Here is an 18,668-nt window from a genome sequence, read left to right as displayed (position 1 = left end):
AAGCATCCTGAATTTCCTCTTTGAGGTGTACTCGACTTCCACAAGGTGTTGGGTGTTGGCAGTGAGTAGTCTGGTCATGTCTGCAGTGGTGTATGTAACAGTTTGGTCGTAGGTATACTTGACTGTTCCGTCCTGGAGGTGCTGATGGATTTCTGAAGACAGCACTGTGTTCTTATACTGCTTGGTTGTGTAGAAGTATACACCCTTCAGATATCGGACTTGTTGTGGTGCAGCAGTGTCAGTGGCAGTGGCACCGTGAGGTGCATCCGCAGTTTCTTGTGTTTTTGCTTTCTTGGCTGGTGGCTGAACTGGTGAAGGCGAGATTTCCGACTGGTCAGTTGCTCTAGCAGTGGATGCAAGCGGTAGTGGACTCTCATTGGTGGGGTTTGCCGACGTCTCAGTGGTCTCCGATTGGTCCATCTCTGTGTCTAGTGGAGGTTGTGACAGCGGTGGAGCAGCGGTGATGCTGGTGATATTTGCAGTAGATTTTAGGATCTCAGTGGAAGGTGGTGGTGCAGGGAATGTGAGGCCAGGCATATTATTTAGTTTGAAAAGTTCATTGATGGTGGTGTTGAAGGAACCAGGCTCAGCTGCATTCTGTACATGAGCATACATAATGCAACAAAGAATCTTGGTGGAGTCGGCAGTAGGTGCTGGCAGGGTAGTGGTGGGAGCAGCTTGCGTGGCTTGTAGTATCTTGGTAGTGTCTGCTTGAAGCTTGGCGATAGCAGAATATGTGGTTGCTTGTGGGTTGGGTTTCTTTTGTTGTCGTTGTTTCTTGAGTATGTCTCTTCTGGTAGGGCACCTGGCAGCAAGAGTATGGTGGTCATTCTTGCAGTTCAAGCATTTAGGTGGTGAAGCAGTAGTGCAATTCTTGAAGTCATGACCCTCACGGCCACAGGTGGAGCAGAACTTCTTGTCCTTGGTAGGACAATCATTTGTGGTGTGTAAGTATGAGTAACAATTATAGCACTGTGAGATATGATGGAATTTCTCTGCTTCGATGAAGGCTGGGTTGATGTGGAAGAAGTGAATAGCCAGGCCCTCAGCGAGAGCTCTGGCTGCCATGTTGACGTCACTGAAGGTGACCTTCAGCATGGATGAAGCATTGGGTATTTTAGTAATGAAGTCCACCTTGGCCCAAGGGTTCTTTGCTTCGATAGATGACTTGATTTCTTCAGTGGCCTGTACAGTGATAAGGTTGTCGAGTCGCTTGAGGAACACAGTTCTCCTGGCCCTCAGTGCTGGAGAAGTCAAGACAAGAAATCCCTGGTCTCGTAGAGTGGTAGTAGCAGTGGTGTTAAGTAGTTTCTCAGCCTCTGTGTCGTCTGTACAGACGACAACAAAGGCCTCTTTGAGCGATAAAATCGCATTACATTTGACTTGCAGCCTGCCACTAACGACAGCTGCAAGTGCTAGTTTGGACGACTCATTGGTTGTGCCACTCGCTGGTTTGATCTTTACTCTGTTAGAGTAATGCATCTTGAGTAAGCAGTGCTCTGGTGTGTCTTCTGGGGTGGAAGGGTCGCGAGCATTTATAGTCAGGTTCAGAATGCTGAGGTCAGGTGGAGAATGCTGCACCTGATGATGTACCGAGTGGGGTTATAGAGTCTAAAATCTTGGGTAGCTTGGAAATGAGATTTGATAAGTTTGAGAGCAGACCCTCTACAGTGTTCTTCCATTCCTGTGTTCTTATGTGGGATAGCGATGAAGTTTCTTGGCAAGTGGTTCAGCTATGTTATAGAAGCCACTATTCTGGTTGAAGTTGTCGGATATAGAAATAAGTGATGATTCCAGGATTCTTTGGTATTGAGTGTTGTCTTCTGTGGCTATAAGTCTTGAGTTTCTGTAGTTTATCAAGTGGTTGTGTGAATTACGGTGTTGCACACAGGCATTCCTTGTGTCGTCAGACCTGCTTGCGTATTGGTGTTCTGAAATACGTGTTTGGAGGTCCCTTGATGTTTCGCCCACGTATAATTTGTTGCAGTCATTACAAGGGATTATGTATACCCCTGCAGAGGGTGGAAGCTTGTCCTGTCTATCACTGGTAATGTCCTTGATGGTCGTGGTTGTGGAGGTAGATACTTGGAATGAGGTATTGGAAAAGATGTTGGAAACGTGTTTGGCAATGGAGTTGGTGGGGAGGACTATATATCTCTTCTCGGCAGTGTCTTCTCTGGGTGTGTTGAAGATGTTTAATGCCCGTCGTCTGCAGTCTCTGATGAAGTGACGAGGATAGTGGAGTTTAGAAAATACTTGTTCAATTATCGTGCATTCTTCTTCAAGAAACTCATTGCTGCAGATTCTGAGTGCACGCAGGAAGAAGCCTATAATTACACCACGTTTGGTTTTGGTGTCGTGGTGAGAGTAGAAGTGGAGAAGATCGTTTTGGTTGGTGGGTTTTCGATAGACTTTAAAACGAAGTTCGTGGTCAGCTTTGCAGAGCAGAACATCAAGGAAAGGAAAAGTGTTGTCGACTTCTTCTTAAAGTGTAAACTGGATTGAAGGCTCGACCTGGTTGAGCTTGTCTTGGAGAGCTTGAACGTTGAAGCGTTTAGGAGTTATGAGGAGAATGTCGTCAACATAACGGAGCCAGGTGACAGACGAAGGAATAATGGTGGAGAAACGTTCGGCTTCTAGATGTTCCATGTATAGGTTCGCCAGGACCGCACTGAGTGGCGAACCCATGGGTAGTCCAAAAGTCTGCTGATAGAGGTGATTTTCGAAAGAGAAACACGTAAAGCCAACACATAGTTCAACAAGGTCGATGAAATCGCTGGCTGGAATGGGAAGATCAAGTGAATCGTCAATTTTCCTGCACAAGAGATCGATGGCTTGTGTAGTAGGTACTTTGGTGAATAGGGAAGTCACGTCAAGGCTGGAAAGTTTCTTGTTCCTGATGTTGATGTTGCGAATGCGATTGAGAAGATCACCCGAGTGTTTGAGATGTGCTGGACTTATAGTGCCCAAGAGTTTAGAGAGGTGTTTTGCGAGAATTCCTGAGAGCTGGTGGGGAGCACTGCCTATTCCCGAGGATATGGGCCTCAGTGGGATACCAGGCTTGTGTTTTTGGCAGGCCGTACATTCTGGCAGGTCTGGGGTTGCTGGGCATGGTGTGCAGAAGTTTCTTCCCTTGTTCTGAGCCCCTCAGAATGCGGCGAGTCCTTTGAAGAAAAGTTTTAGTAAGGTTGTCCACTTGGTTAGTTGTGAGAGGTTTGTAGGTATCTGGGTCATTAAGTAGATTGAGCATTTTGTTTCTGTAATCGTCAGTGTTCATGATAACAACACCACCTCCTTTATCAGCGGTAGTGACCCTGATGGTCGTGTCTTCTGCTAAACCTTTGAGTGCATTGATGTAACGTCGAGGTATGACTGGGGAGCTGCGTGTTGAGATGGCTGCTGAGATGATGCCTTGAAGATAGCCTTTTTGGAAGTCGGAGTCATTGTGTCTGTAGTTTTTGGCGATGAAATTGAGGTCTTGTTTTGGTTTCGTAATTCCTGTTGCGAATTTGAGGCCTAAGCTGAGGGTTTCAGTTTCTGTGGTTGACAGTGGACAATATGAAAGGTTTTGAATAATTTCAGGTCTTCCTAAACTTTTCCAATTACTATTATCGCAGAGTGTTTGTAGTTTCCTAGTAAGTCTGATCTTCTGTTGAACATTCGCTGTGGTAACTCTGCTGCGAATGATTTCGGCGGTGCGTCTGTTCATGTTGCCCCGGAGTGTTGTGCCTAGTGTTCTGGCTTGGAGAAAAGCTTCCTTTGTAGCATTGTTTAAGTCATCTGCACACTCTTCAAGGTAGGTCCGAGCTGTAGCGGAGAAAGGTGGTTTGATGTTGGCAATTTGAGGAGGAGCAGATCTTGGTAAGACCATTTCTTGGATGCAATCACGAAGAAAATTGTGTCTGTTGCGAAGTGAGTAAGCTTTTAGAAGAAGGTCCAGGTATTCTCTGTGTGAAGGATCCATTTCTACTGCAGTGTTTGACACGATGGAAATAAATGGTATAAAATACCGACACAATGGAAATATAAACACATATGCAGTATAATGTGATCCTTTATTGACTACGCCTCAACGTTACATTAATGCACTCAAAGGTTTAGCAGAAGACACGACCATCAGGGTCACCACCGCTGATAAAGGAGGTGGTGTTGTTATCATGAACACTGACGATTACAGGAACAAAATGCTCAATCTACTTAATGACCCAGATACCTACAAACCTCTCACAACTAACCAAGTGGACAACCTTACTAAAACTTTTCTTCAAAGGACTCGCCGCATTCTGAGGGGCTCAGAACAAGGGAAGAAACTTCTGCACACCATGCCCAGCAACCCCAGACCTGCCAGAATGTACGGTCTGCCAAAAACTCACAAGCCTGGTATCCCACTGAGGCCCATATCCTCGGGAATAGGCAGTGCTCCCCACCAGCTCTCAGGAATTCTCGCAAAACACCTCTCTAAACTCTTGGGCACTATAAGTCCAGCACATCTCAAACACTCGGGTGATCTTCTCAATCGCATTCGCAACATCAACATCAGGAACAAGAAACTTTCCAGCCTTGACGTGACTTCCCTATTCACCAAAGTACCTACTACACAAGCCATCGATCTCTTGTGCAGGAAAATTGACGATTCACTTGATCTTCCCATTCCAGCCAGCGATTTCATCGACCTTGTTGAACTATGTGTTGGCTTTACGTGTTTCTCTTTCGAAAATCACATCTTTCAGCAGACTTTTGGAGTACCCATGGGTTCGCCACTCAGTGCGGTCCTGGCGAACCTATACATGGAACATCTAGAAGCCGAACGTTTCTCTACCATTATTCCTTCGTCTGTCACCTGGCTCCGTTATGTTGACGACATTCTCCTCATACCTCCTAAACGCTTCAACGTTCAAGCTCTCCAAGACAAGCTCAACCAGGTCGAGCCTTCAATCCAGTTCACACTTGAAGAAGAAGTCGACAACACTCTTCCTTTCCTTGATGTTCTGCTCTGCAAAGCTGACCACGAACTTCGTTTTTAAGTCTATCGAAAACCCACCAACCAAAACGATCTTCTCCACTTCTACCCTCACCACGACACCAAAACCAAACGTGGTGTAATTATAGGCTTCTTCCTGCGTGCACTCAGAATCTGCAGCAATGAGTTTCTTGAAGAAGAATGCACGATAATTGAACAAGTATTTTCTAAACTCCACTATCCTCGTCACTTCATCAGAGACTGCAGACGACGGGCATTAAACATCTTCAACACACCCAGAGAAGACACTGCCGAGAAGAGATACATAGTCCTCCCCACCAACTCCATTGCCAAACACGTTTCCAACATCTTTTCCAATACCTCATTCCAAGTATCTACCTCCACAACCATGAAATGAAAAACTGATTTTAGGAGTGATATACCGTCCCCCAAACTTAGATAGGGACCAAGGGAGACTACTATGGGAGGCAATTGTTAAGGCCACAAGGCACGATAATGTAGTAATTCTAGGAGACTTTAACTTTAGTCATATTGATTGGAATTTCTTGACTGGGAATTTAGAATCACACGACTTCTTATAAGTAGTTCAGGATTGTTTTTTGAAGCAGTTTGTGACAGAACCTACAAGGGGAAATAACCTGCTTGACTTAGTTATGGCAAACAATGAATCCCTTGTTAATAATTTAGAAATTTCAGAGGAACTGGGTACTAGCGACCACAAATCAATTACATTTAGCATTGAATGGAAGTACGATAGTAGCGATAACTCAGTAACAGTCCCAGATTTTCGCTTAGCAGATTACGATGGGCTTAGAGAACACTTATCATCTGTTGACTGGGGTAACGAAGTGAGCTATCAACATGACAGTTTTCTGAACACTATACATGCTGCTCAAAGAACGTTTATCCCATATAAAGAAATTAGATCAAATAGAAATGACCCAAAATGGATGAATAATAGGCTCAAATATCTACTAGGGCATAAGAAAGGAATTTATAGGCGTATCAAAAGAGGTGAGGGTCATCTTATGAATCAGTATATTGACATTAAGAGGGACATTAAAAAGGGGATAAGAAAAGCTAAAAGGGACTATGAAATTAAAGTTGCTAGGGATTCTAAAACTAACCCAAAAAGTTTTTTCCAGGTCTATAGAACAAAAGTTAGAGATAAGATAGGTCCCCTTAAAAATAACTATGGGCACCTTACTGACAAAGAGAATGAAATGTGCTCGATTTTTAATAATTATTTTCTCTCAGTTTTTACACAGGAAGACACTAACAATATTCCAGTAATTAATTTTTATAGTGGGCTAGAAGAAGATAAATTATGTAATAAAGTTGGTAGAATTACCGACAATATGTAAAGTAAAAGGACACAAGTGCAACTAATGTGACATTTATTGTGGCAACGTTTCGCTCTCCAGGAGCTTTATCAAGCCATTACAAACAATACATGGACACAGAGGGTATATAAAGGCTCAGAGTGAGGTGCAATACTAGTGAGGTAACATTTCGATGTCCACTAGTGGTAGTAGTAGTAGTAGTAGTAGTGACAAAAGTAATACAATATGATAGAGCAATTAATTCGTACAAGAGTAAAAGGATATAAAAGCTATTACTTGGGTAACATAAAAATAGGCTGGACAAATATAGACTGGAAAGAGGCAGCTTGTTTCAGTGTTCACTCTCCGTAATGTGCTTTGTGTAGTATAACAGGAGAGACTGTGTGATGGCAGGGTTTACTGTTTTCAGGAGGATTCTTGCTAAGACTTCGGAGATGGTGAAGCTGCCGTTGTTTTGTTTAATTGTATTCGAAACAGCGATCAGTGCTGATTCGAGGCACTTGCGTCTGCGGAAATTAGTTTCTTTGATCACTAATTGTGCGTCTCTGAATTTCATGAGATGATTGGTGGAATTTCGGTGTTGTACACAGGCGTTGTTCAAGTTATCGTTCCTACATGCGTAAATGTGTTCATTGAGGCGGATGTCGAGGTTTCTGGCTGTTTCACCTACGTCGTAAATCTTGTCGCAGCCTCCACAGGGTATAGTGTAAACTCCTGCATTGACTGGTTCGTGGTGCTTGGATTGTGTCCTGGTTAGATCCTTTATTGAAGTGCTAGAAGCGATGGCGACTCTGGTGTTAGCTTGTGAAAGTACTTTTGAAACGTTCAGTGCAACCTGGCTGTTGGGAAGAATTATAACTTTGTTGGGAGTTGTGTTGATGCGTGGAGAATTAATGAACTGAAGAGCTCTTTTCTTGCAGTCTTTGATGAAAAAAGAAGGAAAATGTAACTCAGTGAATGGTGAATATATGTACATTCCTCGTCAAGAAACTCAGGACTGCAAATTCGGTATGCTCTTAGGAAAAACCCGATGATGATGCCTCTTTTGGTCTTGGTATCTTGACTGGAATAGAAGTGTGTGAGATCATTTTTATTGGTGGGTTTCCGATAAACTTGAAATCTTAGGTTGTTGTCTACTTTGTGAATGAGGACGTCGAGGAAAGGTAGCTTGTCGTTGGACTCTTCTTCTAGTGTAAACTGGATCGCCGGTTCAACTGCGTTGAGCCTTGCCTGAAGATCCCGTACATCAAAACGTTTAGGAGTTATTACGAGGACATCGTCCACGTAACGTAACCAAGTGACACTTGAAGGGATGATGTTGGCGAAGTGTTCGGACTCTAGGTGTTCCATGTATAAGTTGGCTAGGACGGCACTTATGGGGGACCCCATTCCCATGCCGTAGGTTTGTTTGTAGAGCTTGTTATTGAAAGAAAAACAGTTGAAATTAACACAGAGTTCAATCAAGTCAACAAAATCTCCGGGAGGTAGAGGAAGATTAAGGTCCTGATTGACTTTACGTCGGAGAACCTCGATGGCTTTTTTGGTAGGTACTATTGTTTGTAATGGCTTGATAAAGCTCCTGGAGAGCGAAACGTTGCCACAAGATAAATTATGTAACATCACAGTCACTAGTGAAATGGTTGTGAAGCAGATAGACCGACTGAAGCAAAATAAGTCACCGGGTCCTGATGAGTTTTTTTCAAGGGTTCTAAAGGAATGCAAAATGGAAGTCTGTGAACCATTAACTAATATTTTTAATTTATCTCTTCAAACAGGTGTAGTGTCTGATATGTGGAAGATGGCTAATGTAATTCCTATTTTTAAAACAGGGGACAAGTCGTTACCGTCAAATTACCACCCAATAAGCCTGACCTCAATTGTAGGCAAATTACTAGAGTCAATTATAGCTGAGATTATAAGAAGCCATCTCGATAAGCATAGCTTGATTAATGATACTCAGCATGGATTCACAAGAGGCCGGTCTTGTCTAACTAATTTATTAACTTTCTTCAGTAAAGCTTTTGAGGCTGTTGACCACGATAAAGAATTTGATATTATTTACTTAGATTTTAGTAAGGCTTTTGATAGAGTTCCGCACCATAGACTGTTAAAGAAAGTGGCAGCTCATGGCATTGGGGGAAAAGTGCTCTCGTGGATAGAGTCATGGCTCACTAACAGGAAGCAGAGAGTGTCCATAAATGGGGTTAAATCCGAGTGGGGATCTGTAACAAGTGGCGTTCCACAGGGATCAGTCTTGGGCCCGTTGTTGTTTATAATATATATCAATGATTTGTAGATGAATGGTTCAGAGAACCGACATGTTGATAAATTAGACACATGTGCAACTCTTGGGTATCTTTATTGAGGAAACGTTTCGCCACACAGTGGCTTCATCAGTCCATACAAAGGAGAATCTTGAAGAACAGGAGGAGAATAAGGTAATCAGTCCCTCAACCTTGAGTCGATTGATGGACTGAACACATCGACTCAAGGTTGAGGGACTGATTACCTCATTCTCCTCCTGTTCTTCAAGATTCTCCTTTGTATGGACTGATGAAGCCACTGTGTGGCGAAACGTTTCCTCAATAAAGATACCCAAGAGTTGCACATGTGTCTAATTTATATCAATGATCTTGATGAGGGAATTACTAGTGATATGAGCAAATTCGCCGATGACACAAAGATATGTAGGATAATTGATTCAAACGTAGATGTTATGGAACTTCAGGAGGATTTAAACAAACTCTATTCTTGGTCAGAAAAGTGGCAGATGCAGTTCAATGTAGATAAATGCAAGGTTCTGAAGCTTGGGAGTGCCCATAACCCTAGTACTTATAAGTTAAATGATGTAGAACTTAGCCATACAGATTGCGAAAAGGACTTGGGGGTTATGGTGAGCAGCAACCTTAAACCAAGACAGCAATGCCTAAGCGTACGTAATAAGGCAAATAGATTACTGGGATTTATATCAAGAAGTGTAAGCAACAGAAGTCCAGAGGTCATACTGCAGCTTTATACATCATTAGTAAGGCCTCACCTAGATTATGCAGCTCAGTTCTGGTCTCCATATTACAGAATGGACATAAATTCGTTAGAAAATATTCAGCGTAGGATGACTAAATTAATACATAGCATTAGAAATCTTCCTTATGAAGAAAGATTGAAGACTCTTAAGTTACATTCACTTGTTAGACGAAGAATGAGGGGAGACATGATCGAAGTGTATAAGTGGAAGATAGGTATTAATAAAGGGGATATTAATAAGGTCTTGGGGATGTCTCTCCAAGAGAGAACCCGCAGTAATGGATTTAAATTAGACAAGTTTAGATTTAGAAAGGACATAGGAAAGTATTGGTTTGGAAATAGGGTAGTTGATGAGTGGAACAGTCTACCTAGTTGGGTTATTGAGGCTGGGACTTTGGGTAGTTTCAAATTTAGGTTGGATAGGTAAATGAGTGGGAGGGGTTGGATTTGAGTGGGACTTTCACATCAGAGCTTATTTCTTGGGTGGCATTGAAAATTGGGTTGGGCAAATGTTTTGTTAGTGGGATGAATTGTAAAGGGTATACATAAAGGGTATACATAATCCCTTGTAATGACTGCAACAAATTATACGTGGGCGAAACATCAAGGGACCTCCAAACACGTATTTCAGAACACCAATACGCAAGCAGGTCTGACGACACAAGGAATGCCTGTGTACAACACCGTAATTCACACAACCACTTGATAAACTACAGAAACTCAAGACTTATCGCCACAGAAGACAGCACTCAATACCGAAGAATCCTGGAATCATCACTTATTTCTATATCCGACAACTTCAACCAGAATAGTGGCTTCTATAACATAGCTGAACCACTTGCCAAGAAACTTCATCGCTATCCCACATAAGAACACTGTAGAAGGTCTGCTCACAAACTTATCCAATCTCCTTTCCAAGCTACCCAAGATTTTAGACTCTATAACCCCACTCGGTACATCATCAGATGCAGCATTCTCCACCTGACCTCAGCATTCTGAACCTGACTATAAATACTCGCGTCCCTTCCACCCCAGGTAGATCTGTTTGTGACTTGAAGAAGCCCACTGTGTGGGCGAAACGTTGTCAATAAAGGATCACATTATACTGCATATGTGTTTATATTTCCATTGTGTCGGTATTTTATACCATTTATTTCCATTCCCAAGTGCTGCACATGTGTCTAATTCATCAGTCATTGTTTTGATCACCAGACAGCAGCTTCAGTTCTATCATAATGTTGATTTCACGTATTTTATCAGCAACACTTGGCATAAATAATTCCTTTCTCATATACAGTATCTTGGTAGTTATAGGACAGGCCAGAATAATTCTTATGGCTTCATTTTCTAAGCGAAAATCGGTACCGTTACTGAATTATCCCTAATATTAGACTTCCAGTCGATACTAAAGGTAATCGATTTGTGGTCGCTCCCGCGACCTTTAGTATCGATTACGGTATCCTTGTTAGCCAGAGGCAAATTAAGCAGGTTATGAGGCCCTCGTCGGTTCTGTCACAAACTGCTAAAGATAAAATCTACCTCCAAGAAGTCATTTGACTCCAAATTCCCAGCCAAGGAATTCCGATCAATTTGACAAAAGTTAAAGTCCCTTAGAATGACTACGTTATCGTGCCTTAATAGTTTCTTCCCAAAGTAGTTTACCTTGGTTCCTGTCAAAGTAGTTTACCTTGGTTCCTGTCAAAGTAGTCTCCCTTGGTTCCTGTCAAAGTAATCTCCCTTGGTTCCTGTCAAAGTAGTCTCCCTTGGTTCCTGTCAAAGTAGTCTCCCTTGGTTCCTGTCAAAGTAGTTTACCTTGGTTCCTGTCAAAGTAGTTTACCTTGGTTCCTGTCAAAGTAGTTTACCTTGGTTCCTGTCAAAGTAGTCTCCCTTGGTTCCTGTCAAAGTAGTTTACCTTGGTTCCTCTCAAAGTAGTTTACCTTGGTTCCTGTCAAAGTAGTCTCCCTTGGTTCCTGTCAAAGTAGCCTCCCTTGGTTCCTGTCAAAGTAGCCTCCCTTGATTCCTGTCAAAGTAGTCTCCCTTGGTTCCTGTCAAAGTAGTCTCCCTTGGTTCCTGTCAAAGTAGTCTACCTTGGTTCCTGTCAAAGTAGTCTCCCTTGGTTCCTGTCAAAGTAGTTTACCTTGGTTCCTCTCAAAGTAGTTTACCTTGGTTCCTCTCAAAGTAGTCTCCCTTGGTTCCTGTCAAAGTAGCCTCCCTTGGTTCCTGTCAAAGTAGCCTCCCTTGATTCCTGTCAAAGTAGTCTCCCTTGGTTCCTGTCAAAGTAGTCTCCCTTGGTTCCTGTCAAAGTAGTCTCCCTTGGTTCCTGTGAAAGTAGTCTCCCTTGGTTCCTGTCAAAGTAGTCTCCCTTGGTTCCTGTCAAAGTAGTCTCCCTTGATTCCTGTCAAAGTAGTCTCCCTTGGTTCCTGTCAAAGTAGTCTCCCTTGATTCCTGTCAAAGTAGTCTCCCTTGGTTCCTGTCAAAGTAGTTTACCTTGGTTCCTGTCAAAGTAGTCTCCCTTGGTTCCTGTCAAAGTAGTCTCCCTTGGTTCCTGTCAAAGTAATTTACCTTGGTTCCTGTCAAAGTAGTTTACCTTGGTTACTGTCAAAGTAGTCTCCCTTGGTTCCTGTCAAAGTAGTTTACCTTGGTTCCTGTCAAAGTAGTCTACCTTGGTTCCTGTCAAAGTAGTCTCCCTTGGTTACTGTCAAAGTAGTCTCCCTTGGTTCCTGTCAAAGTAGTTTACCTTGGTTCCTGTCAAAGTAGTCTACCTTGGTTACTGTCAAAGTAGTCTACCTTGGTTCCTGTCAAAGTAGTCTACCTTGGTTACTGTCAAAGTAGTCTACCTTGGTTCCTGTCAAAGTAGTCTACCTTGGTTACTGTCAAAGTAGTCTCCCTTGGTTCCTGTCAAAGTAGTTTACCTTGGTTCCTGTCAAAGTAGTCTCCCTTGGTTCCTGTCAAAGTAATTTACCTTGGTTCCTGTCAAAGTAGTTTACCTTGGTTCCTGTCAAAGTAGTCTCCCTTGGTTCCTGTCAAAGTAGTTTACCTTGGTTCCTGTCAAAGTAGTCTACCTTGGTTCCTGTCAAAGTAGTTTACCTTGGTTCCTGCCAAAGTAGTCTACATTGGTTCCTGTCAAAGTAGTCTACCTTGGTTCCTGTCAAAGTAGTCTCCCTTGGTTCCTGTCAAAGTAGTCTACCTTGGTTCCTGTCAAAGTAGTCTCCCTTGGTTCCTGTCAAAGTAGTCTACCTTGGTTCCTGTCAAAGTAGCCTCCCTTTATTCCTGTCAAAGTAGTCTCCCTTGGTTCCTGTCAAAGTAGTTTACCTTGGTTCCTGTCAAAGTAGTCTCCCTTGGTTCCTGTCAAAGTAGTCTACCTTGGTTCCTGTCAAAGTAGTCTCCCTTGGTTCCTGTCAAAGTAGTTTACCTTGGTTCCTGTCAAAGTAGTTTACCTTGGTTCCTGTCAAAGTAGTTTACCTTGGTTCCTGTCAAAGTAGTCTCCCTTGGTTCCTGTCAAAGTAGTTTACCTTGGTTCCTGTCAAAGTAGTTTACCTTGGTTCCTGTCAAAGTAGTCTACCTTGGTTCCTGTCAAAGTAGTCTACCTTGGTTCCTGTCAAAGTAGTTTACCTTGGTTCCTGTCAAAGTAGTTTACGTTGGTTCCTGTCAAAGTAGTTTAACTTGGTTCCTGCCAAAGTAGTCTACCTTGGTTCCTGTCAAAGTAGTCTACCTTGGTTCCTGTCAAAGTAGTCTCCCTTGGTTCCTGTCAAAGTAGTCTACCTTGGTTCCTGTCAAAGTAGTCTCCATTGGTTCCTGTAAAAGTAGTCTACCTTGGTTCCTGTCAAAGTAGTCTACCTTGGTTCCTGCCAAAGTAGTCTCCCTTGGTTCCTGTCAAAGTTTCGGGGACGGTAAATCACGCTTAAAGTTAATTTTTCTTGCCTCTGAAAATTCTACCCAGGCAGACTATGTGTGTGTATTCACCTAATTGTACTCACCTAATTGTAGTTGCAGGGGTCGAGACTCAGCTATGTATGGTTCCTGCCTCCTCTAGATCGCTCGCCAGACTGTTCCACTTCCTGACCACTCTATGACTGAAGAAATGCTTCCTAACATCCCTGTGGCTCATCTGAGTCTTCAACTTCCAAGAGCGACCCCTTGTTTCTGTGTCCCTTCTCTGGAACATCTTGTCTCTGTCCACCTTGTCTATTCCACGCAGTATTTTGTATGTCGTTATTATGTCTTCCCTATCCCTCCTGTCCTCCAGTGTCGTCAAGCCGATTTCCCTCAACCTTTCTTCATAGGACATTCCCCTTAGCTCTGGAACTAACCTTGTCGCAAACCTTTGCACTTTCTCTAGTTTCTTAACGTGCTTGACCCGGTGCGGGTTCCAAACTGGTGCTGCATACTCCAGTATGGGCCTGACGTACACGGTGTACAGTGTCTTGAAAGATTCCTTACTTAGGTATCGGAATGCTAATCTCAGGTTTGCCAGGCGCCCATATGCTACAGCAGTTATCTGGTTGATGTGTGCTTCCTGAGACGTGTTCGGTGTTCTACTCACGCCAAGATCTTTCTCCTTGAGCGAGGATTGCAGTCGTTGGCCACCTAGCCTATACTCTGTCTGCGGTCTTCTTTGCCCTCCTCCGATCTTCATGACTTTGCATTTGGCAGGGTTGAATTCGAGAAGCCAGTTGCTGGACCACGTATCCAGCCTGTCCAGATCTCTCTGAAGGACTGCCTGATCCTCATCTGATTTAATTCTCCTCATTAATTTCACATCATCTGCCAACAGGGACACCTCTGAGTCTATCCCTTCCATCATGGCATTCACATGTACCAGAAATAGCACTGGTCCTAGGACCGACCCCTGTGGGACCCCGCTCGTCACCGGTGCCCACTGTGATACCTCATCACGTACCATGACTCGCTGTTGCCTCCCTGTCAGGAATTCTCTGATCCATTGAAGTGCCCTTCCCATTATACGCGCCTGATCCTCTAGTTTCTGCACTAATCTCTTGTGAGGAACTGTGTCAAAGGCCTTGTTGTAGTTCAAGAAGATGCAATCAACCCACCCCTCTCTCTCATCTCTCACTTCTGTTACTTTATCATAATACTCCAGAAGGTTTGTGACACAGGATTTGCCTTCCATGAAACAGTGCTGGTTGTCATTTATACTCTTGTTCCGTTCCAGGTGCTCCACCACTCTCCTCCTGATAATCTTCTCCATTACTTTGCATAATATACACGTCAGTGACACTGGTCTGTAGTTTAGCGCCTCTTTTCTGTCTCCTTTTTTAAAAATGGGAACTACATTTGCCGTCTTCCATACCTCAGGTAGTTCCCCAGTTTCAAGGGATGTGTTGAAGATTGTGGTTAATGGGACACACAGCATTTCTGCTGCCTCTCTAAGGACCCACGGGGAGATGTTCAGTCCCATTGCCTTTGAGGTATCAAGGTCACTTAGCATCTTCTTCACCTCCTCCTCAGTTGTGTGTATGCCATCCAGCACTTGTTGGTGTATTTCCTGTTGGTGTACCCCTCCGTCCTGTCTTCCCAGAGTCCTTCCTGTCTCCACTGTGAATACTTCCTTAAATCTCTTGTTGAGCTCCTCACATACCTCTTGATCGCTTCGCATGAGTTCCCCACCTTCTTTCCTCAGCCTGATCACCTGGTCTTTGTCTGTTGTCTTTCTCCTAATGTGGTGTTGCAACCCCTGAATGGGTTGCAATGTATATTATGTATATATATTACATGTATATTACCTTTTCATATAATTTTATATTGCTTATATTTGCGATAATAGCTAAATCGTGAATATATTGCTTTATATTATTTGACTTAGTTATGTTGTTAGGTAGGATGTAACACATATATTATGTGCTCAAAGTTCAAGTCTTGATTGTCTAACTACTGTAATTATCGCTTGTGGCTCATTACTCTGCCAGCTTCTGTTGCTGAGCTGCAGCTGTCCACGGAGCTATCACGTGAGCGAGGGGGGGTTGTCCTCACCTCGCCTGAAGTATTCAGTCTGGTCTAGACTCTCTTGGTGGTTGGATGTATTCCTGACAAGAAGTGCCTAATTCTCCCTTATTGACCCTTGCTGGAAGATCATCTCTTGTCTCATTATTATTGTTAGTTCTGGAGACTCTGTTCACAGAACTTTGGATAGACTTAGTGATTTTCGACGTTGTACTGAGGTTGTGTGTCTCTTAGACACTCTGAGCAACTCAGGTCCTGAGCTGTAGCTTCTGACCTAATTTGTACTGGTTTCTGTGTACTGTCACAGTCGGGATTTTCTTATGCTGAACTTAGATTCAGTAGTATGGGAGTTTTGTTACTTTTGTGGAGGATCTGCTGATGGTCCCTACTTAGTGTCTTTATATTATCTCCTTGTTCCTGATTTTGTGTTGCAGTTGCTTGCTACATTGCTATGGGGCTTAGCATTCTTTTTATTGTTCAAGCAGACTGTTCTGATTGCCAGTTGGTCAAGAAGTTAGTTTATTTGTGGACTTAGTCACTTGTTTAAGTCTAGTCAGAGTCGTGAGACATAGCGAACTACTTAGAGCACTTACACACATACATACTTACTTGTACATATTTGTAATATCTTATTAAATGTTAATGTACCAGACGGTACTTAAGAACTATAAATGTGATATGTGCTTTCAGCACAATAATACTGTACTCGAGAGAAGTGATTATTATTATTTTGAAAACAATGATTAATTTAATTTGATATACGCCTAGACAACTTAATAAATTTATTAAATTTTATTTTCTCTAGTTAGTAGCCTACCAGTTGTAATCCTGAAGCACTATTGAATAATACTGAATTCTAATGGATAATTGGACAAGGATACTGACTACTTGTTACGAAAACCCAGTAACAGGCTGGATGCTAGAAGGGCAGTCCTTTCTAGTGTTCACTGGAGATCTCTAAGCTTTTAGAATCGCGTTTTTTGTAACATGTGGCTATACAGCAGTTTCGGGTCAGACTTGACTTTTGATGCTATGTCGTTTTCATTCTGTCGCTGGGCCTCCCTCCTTATCTGTGCATACTCGTTTCTGGCTCTTCGACTGATCTCTTTGTTTTCCTGGGTCCTTTGCCTTCTGTACCTCTTCCATTCTCTAATGCACTTACTTTTTGCCTCCCTACACCTTCGGGTAAACCAAGGACTCGCTTTGGTCTTCCCATTAATTCTGTTGCCCCTGGGAACGAAACTTTCATCTACCTCCTTTCATTTTGTTGTTACATATTCCATCATTTCGTTTACTGACTTTCCTACCAGTTCTCTGTCCCCCTGAACCTCCTGCAGGAAGTTCCTCATAGCTGTGTAGTCCCCCCTTTCATAGTTTGGTTTTTCCCATTCAATTCCTGTTACCCTATCCACTTGCAGCTCTGCTATGTAATCAAAACTCAGAACCACGTGATCGCTAGCTCCAAGGGGCCTCTCATATGTGATGTCCTCAATGTCTGAACTGCTCAGGGTGAACACAAGGTCCAGTCTTGCTGGTTCATCCTCCCCTCTCTCTGGTAGTGTCCCTGACGTGTTGATGCATGAGATTTTCCAGTATCACATCCATCATCTTGGCTCTCCATGTGTCAGGACCCCCGTGAGGTTCTAGGTTTTCCCAGTAAATCTACCTATGGTTGAAGCCGCCCATAACCAGTAACTTTGCTCTGCACGATTAAGCTTTTCGTGCCACCTCAGCCAGTGTGTCCACCATCTCTTTGTTCTCTTCATATTCTTCTTTTGGCCTCCTGTAGTTCTGTGGTGGGTTATACATCACTGCAATGACTACCTTATGTTCCCCAGACTGAATTGTAGCTACTATGTAGTCCCTTTCGCCAATCTCGCTCATGCCTTCCATTTCCTCAAAATCCCATCGGTTTTTTATGAGTAGTGCAATCCCTCCTTCCCCTCTGCTCCTTTTGTCTTTCCTCAGGATCTGATATCCCGGTGGGAAGACTGCGTCTGTTACTGTCTCACTGAGTTTTGTTTCTGTGACTGCTATGGTGTCTGGGGACTTCTCACTGATTCTTTCATGCCACTCCTCGTATTTATTTGTTAATCCATCTGTGTTCATGTACCAAACCTTCAACTTCTCATCTATCACGGTGGTCCTGGGAAAATATTGGGGTTGGGGGAGTGGTAGCCCTGGAGGGGGCATATGGGGGTTTGCAGTGTGGGGTGGGGTTTGTGTTGGGGTGGATGAGGCAGAGTGCCCTTGGGGAGCTGCTGTAGGGGTGGGGTTTGTGATGTGGGGGTGGGGAGAGGAAACAGTGTGTGGGTTTTGGCTTAGATTGTCATGTAGGGGGGTATGGGAGTATACGCGATAATAAGGGGAATATGGGAGTATATGAGAGTAAACGGAGGGAGTAGGCAGAGGATATGCAGGCGAGGTGGTAGGAGAGATGATTAGCGGAGGTAGGTAGGTAGGTAATGTGAGGTCACTGGTGACTGCACCTCCACCTCTCATTACTCTACCCACCACCCTACTCACTCTCTCACTACTTGAAATAAATGAATAAATGAGTAAATAATGGGGACAGTGAATATTACTATTCTACTCAAACACAATTTATTATTAAGTCCTTGTACAATAATATATTTGGGAACGGGAGAACATTATTGTGTTTAGATAAATGGGGTGGTATGTATAAGCAGTGAGACAGGGAATACAATTAGCTTGGCAAAACAGAATATAACTTACAATATAGTTCAGAGGACAGTTCACCACAGGAACTAAGCCACAGGTCCCAAGACCTACACAGCACGAGTACTGCTCCAAGCCAGTACTATGCCCAATGTCTCCAACAGTCTCCTCCAGAGACTTCAGCAGCCTTCTCCCGAGCCCTGCACCCCAGCAGCAGCTCCGCTCGAAGTCTCCCTGCTCAGAGCTCTGCACCCAGGCCAGAGCTCCACACGAATCTGCCTGCTCAGCTGCTCCTTGGGGTTATATGGTGGTCCAAGCACCCTCCAAAATGAGGTGTGCACCATGTGTTACGACCTGACACCAAGATCTGACGCCAGTGACGAACAAAGGAGCTGAGATTTAAGCCGGAAAGGCGTGTCTCTGACAGACATTTGCTAAGGCAAGGTGACCATATAATTGATTAAATTAGGTCTCCCCAGAGACCTCACAAGCCCAGCTGAACTACATCACAAGATTGTTCAGTTGCACTGGGGTTGTCGCAGTTTGGGTGGGGTTTGTGATGGGGGGTGGGGGCAGAGTGCCCATAGGGGGCTGCTGTAGTGGTGGGGTTTGTGACGTGGGGGGTTGGGGCAGAGGGAACAGTGTGTGGGTTTTGGTTTAGATTGGTCAGTTGCTTTGGG

The sequence above is a fragment of the Cherax quadricarinatus genome, chromosome 67 (genome assembly GCF_038502225.1).
Source record: "Cherax quadricarinatus isolate ZL_2023a chromosome 67, ASM3850222v1, whole genome shotgun sequence".
NCBI lineage: Eukaryota > Metazoa > Arthropoda > Malacostraca > Decapoda > Parastacidae > Cherax > Cherax quadricarinatus.
The sequence above is the reverse complement of the archived record's forward strand: the minus strand, read 5'-3'. Positions refer to the sequence as shown.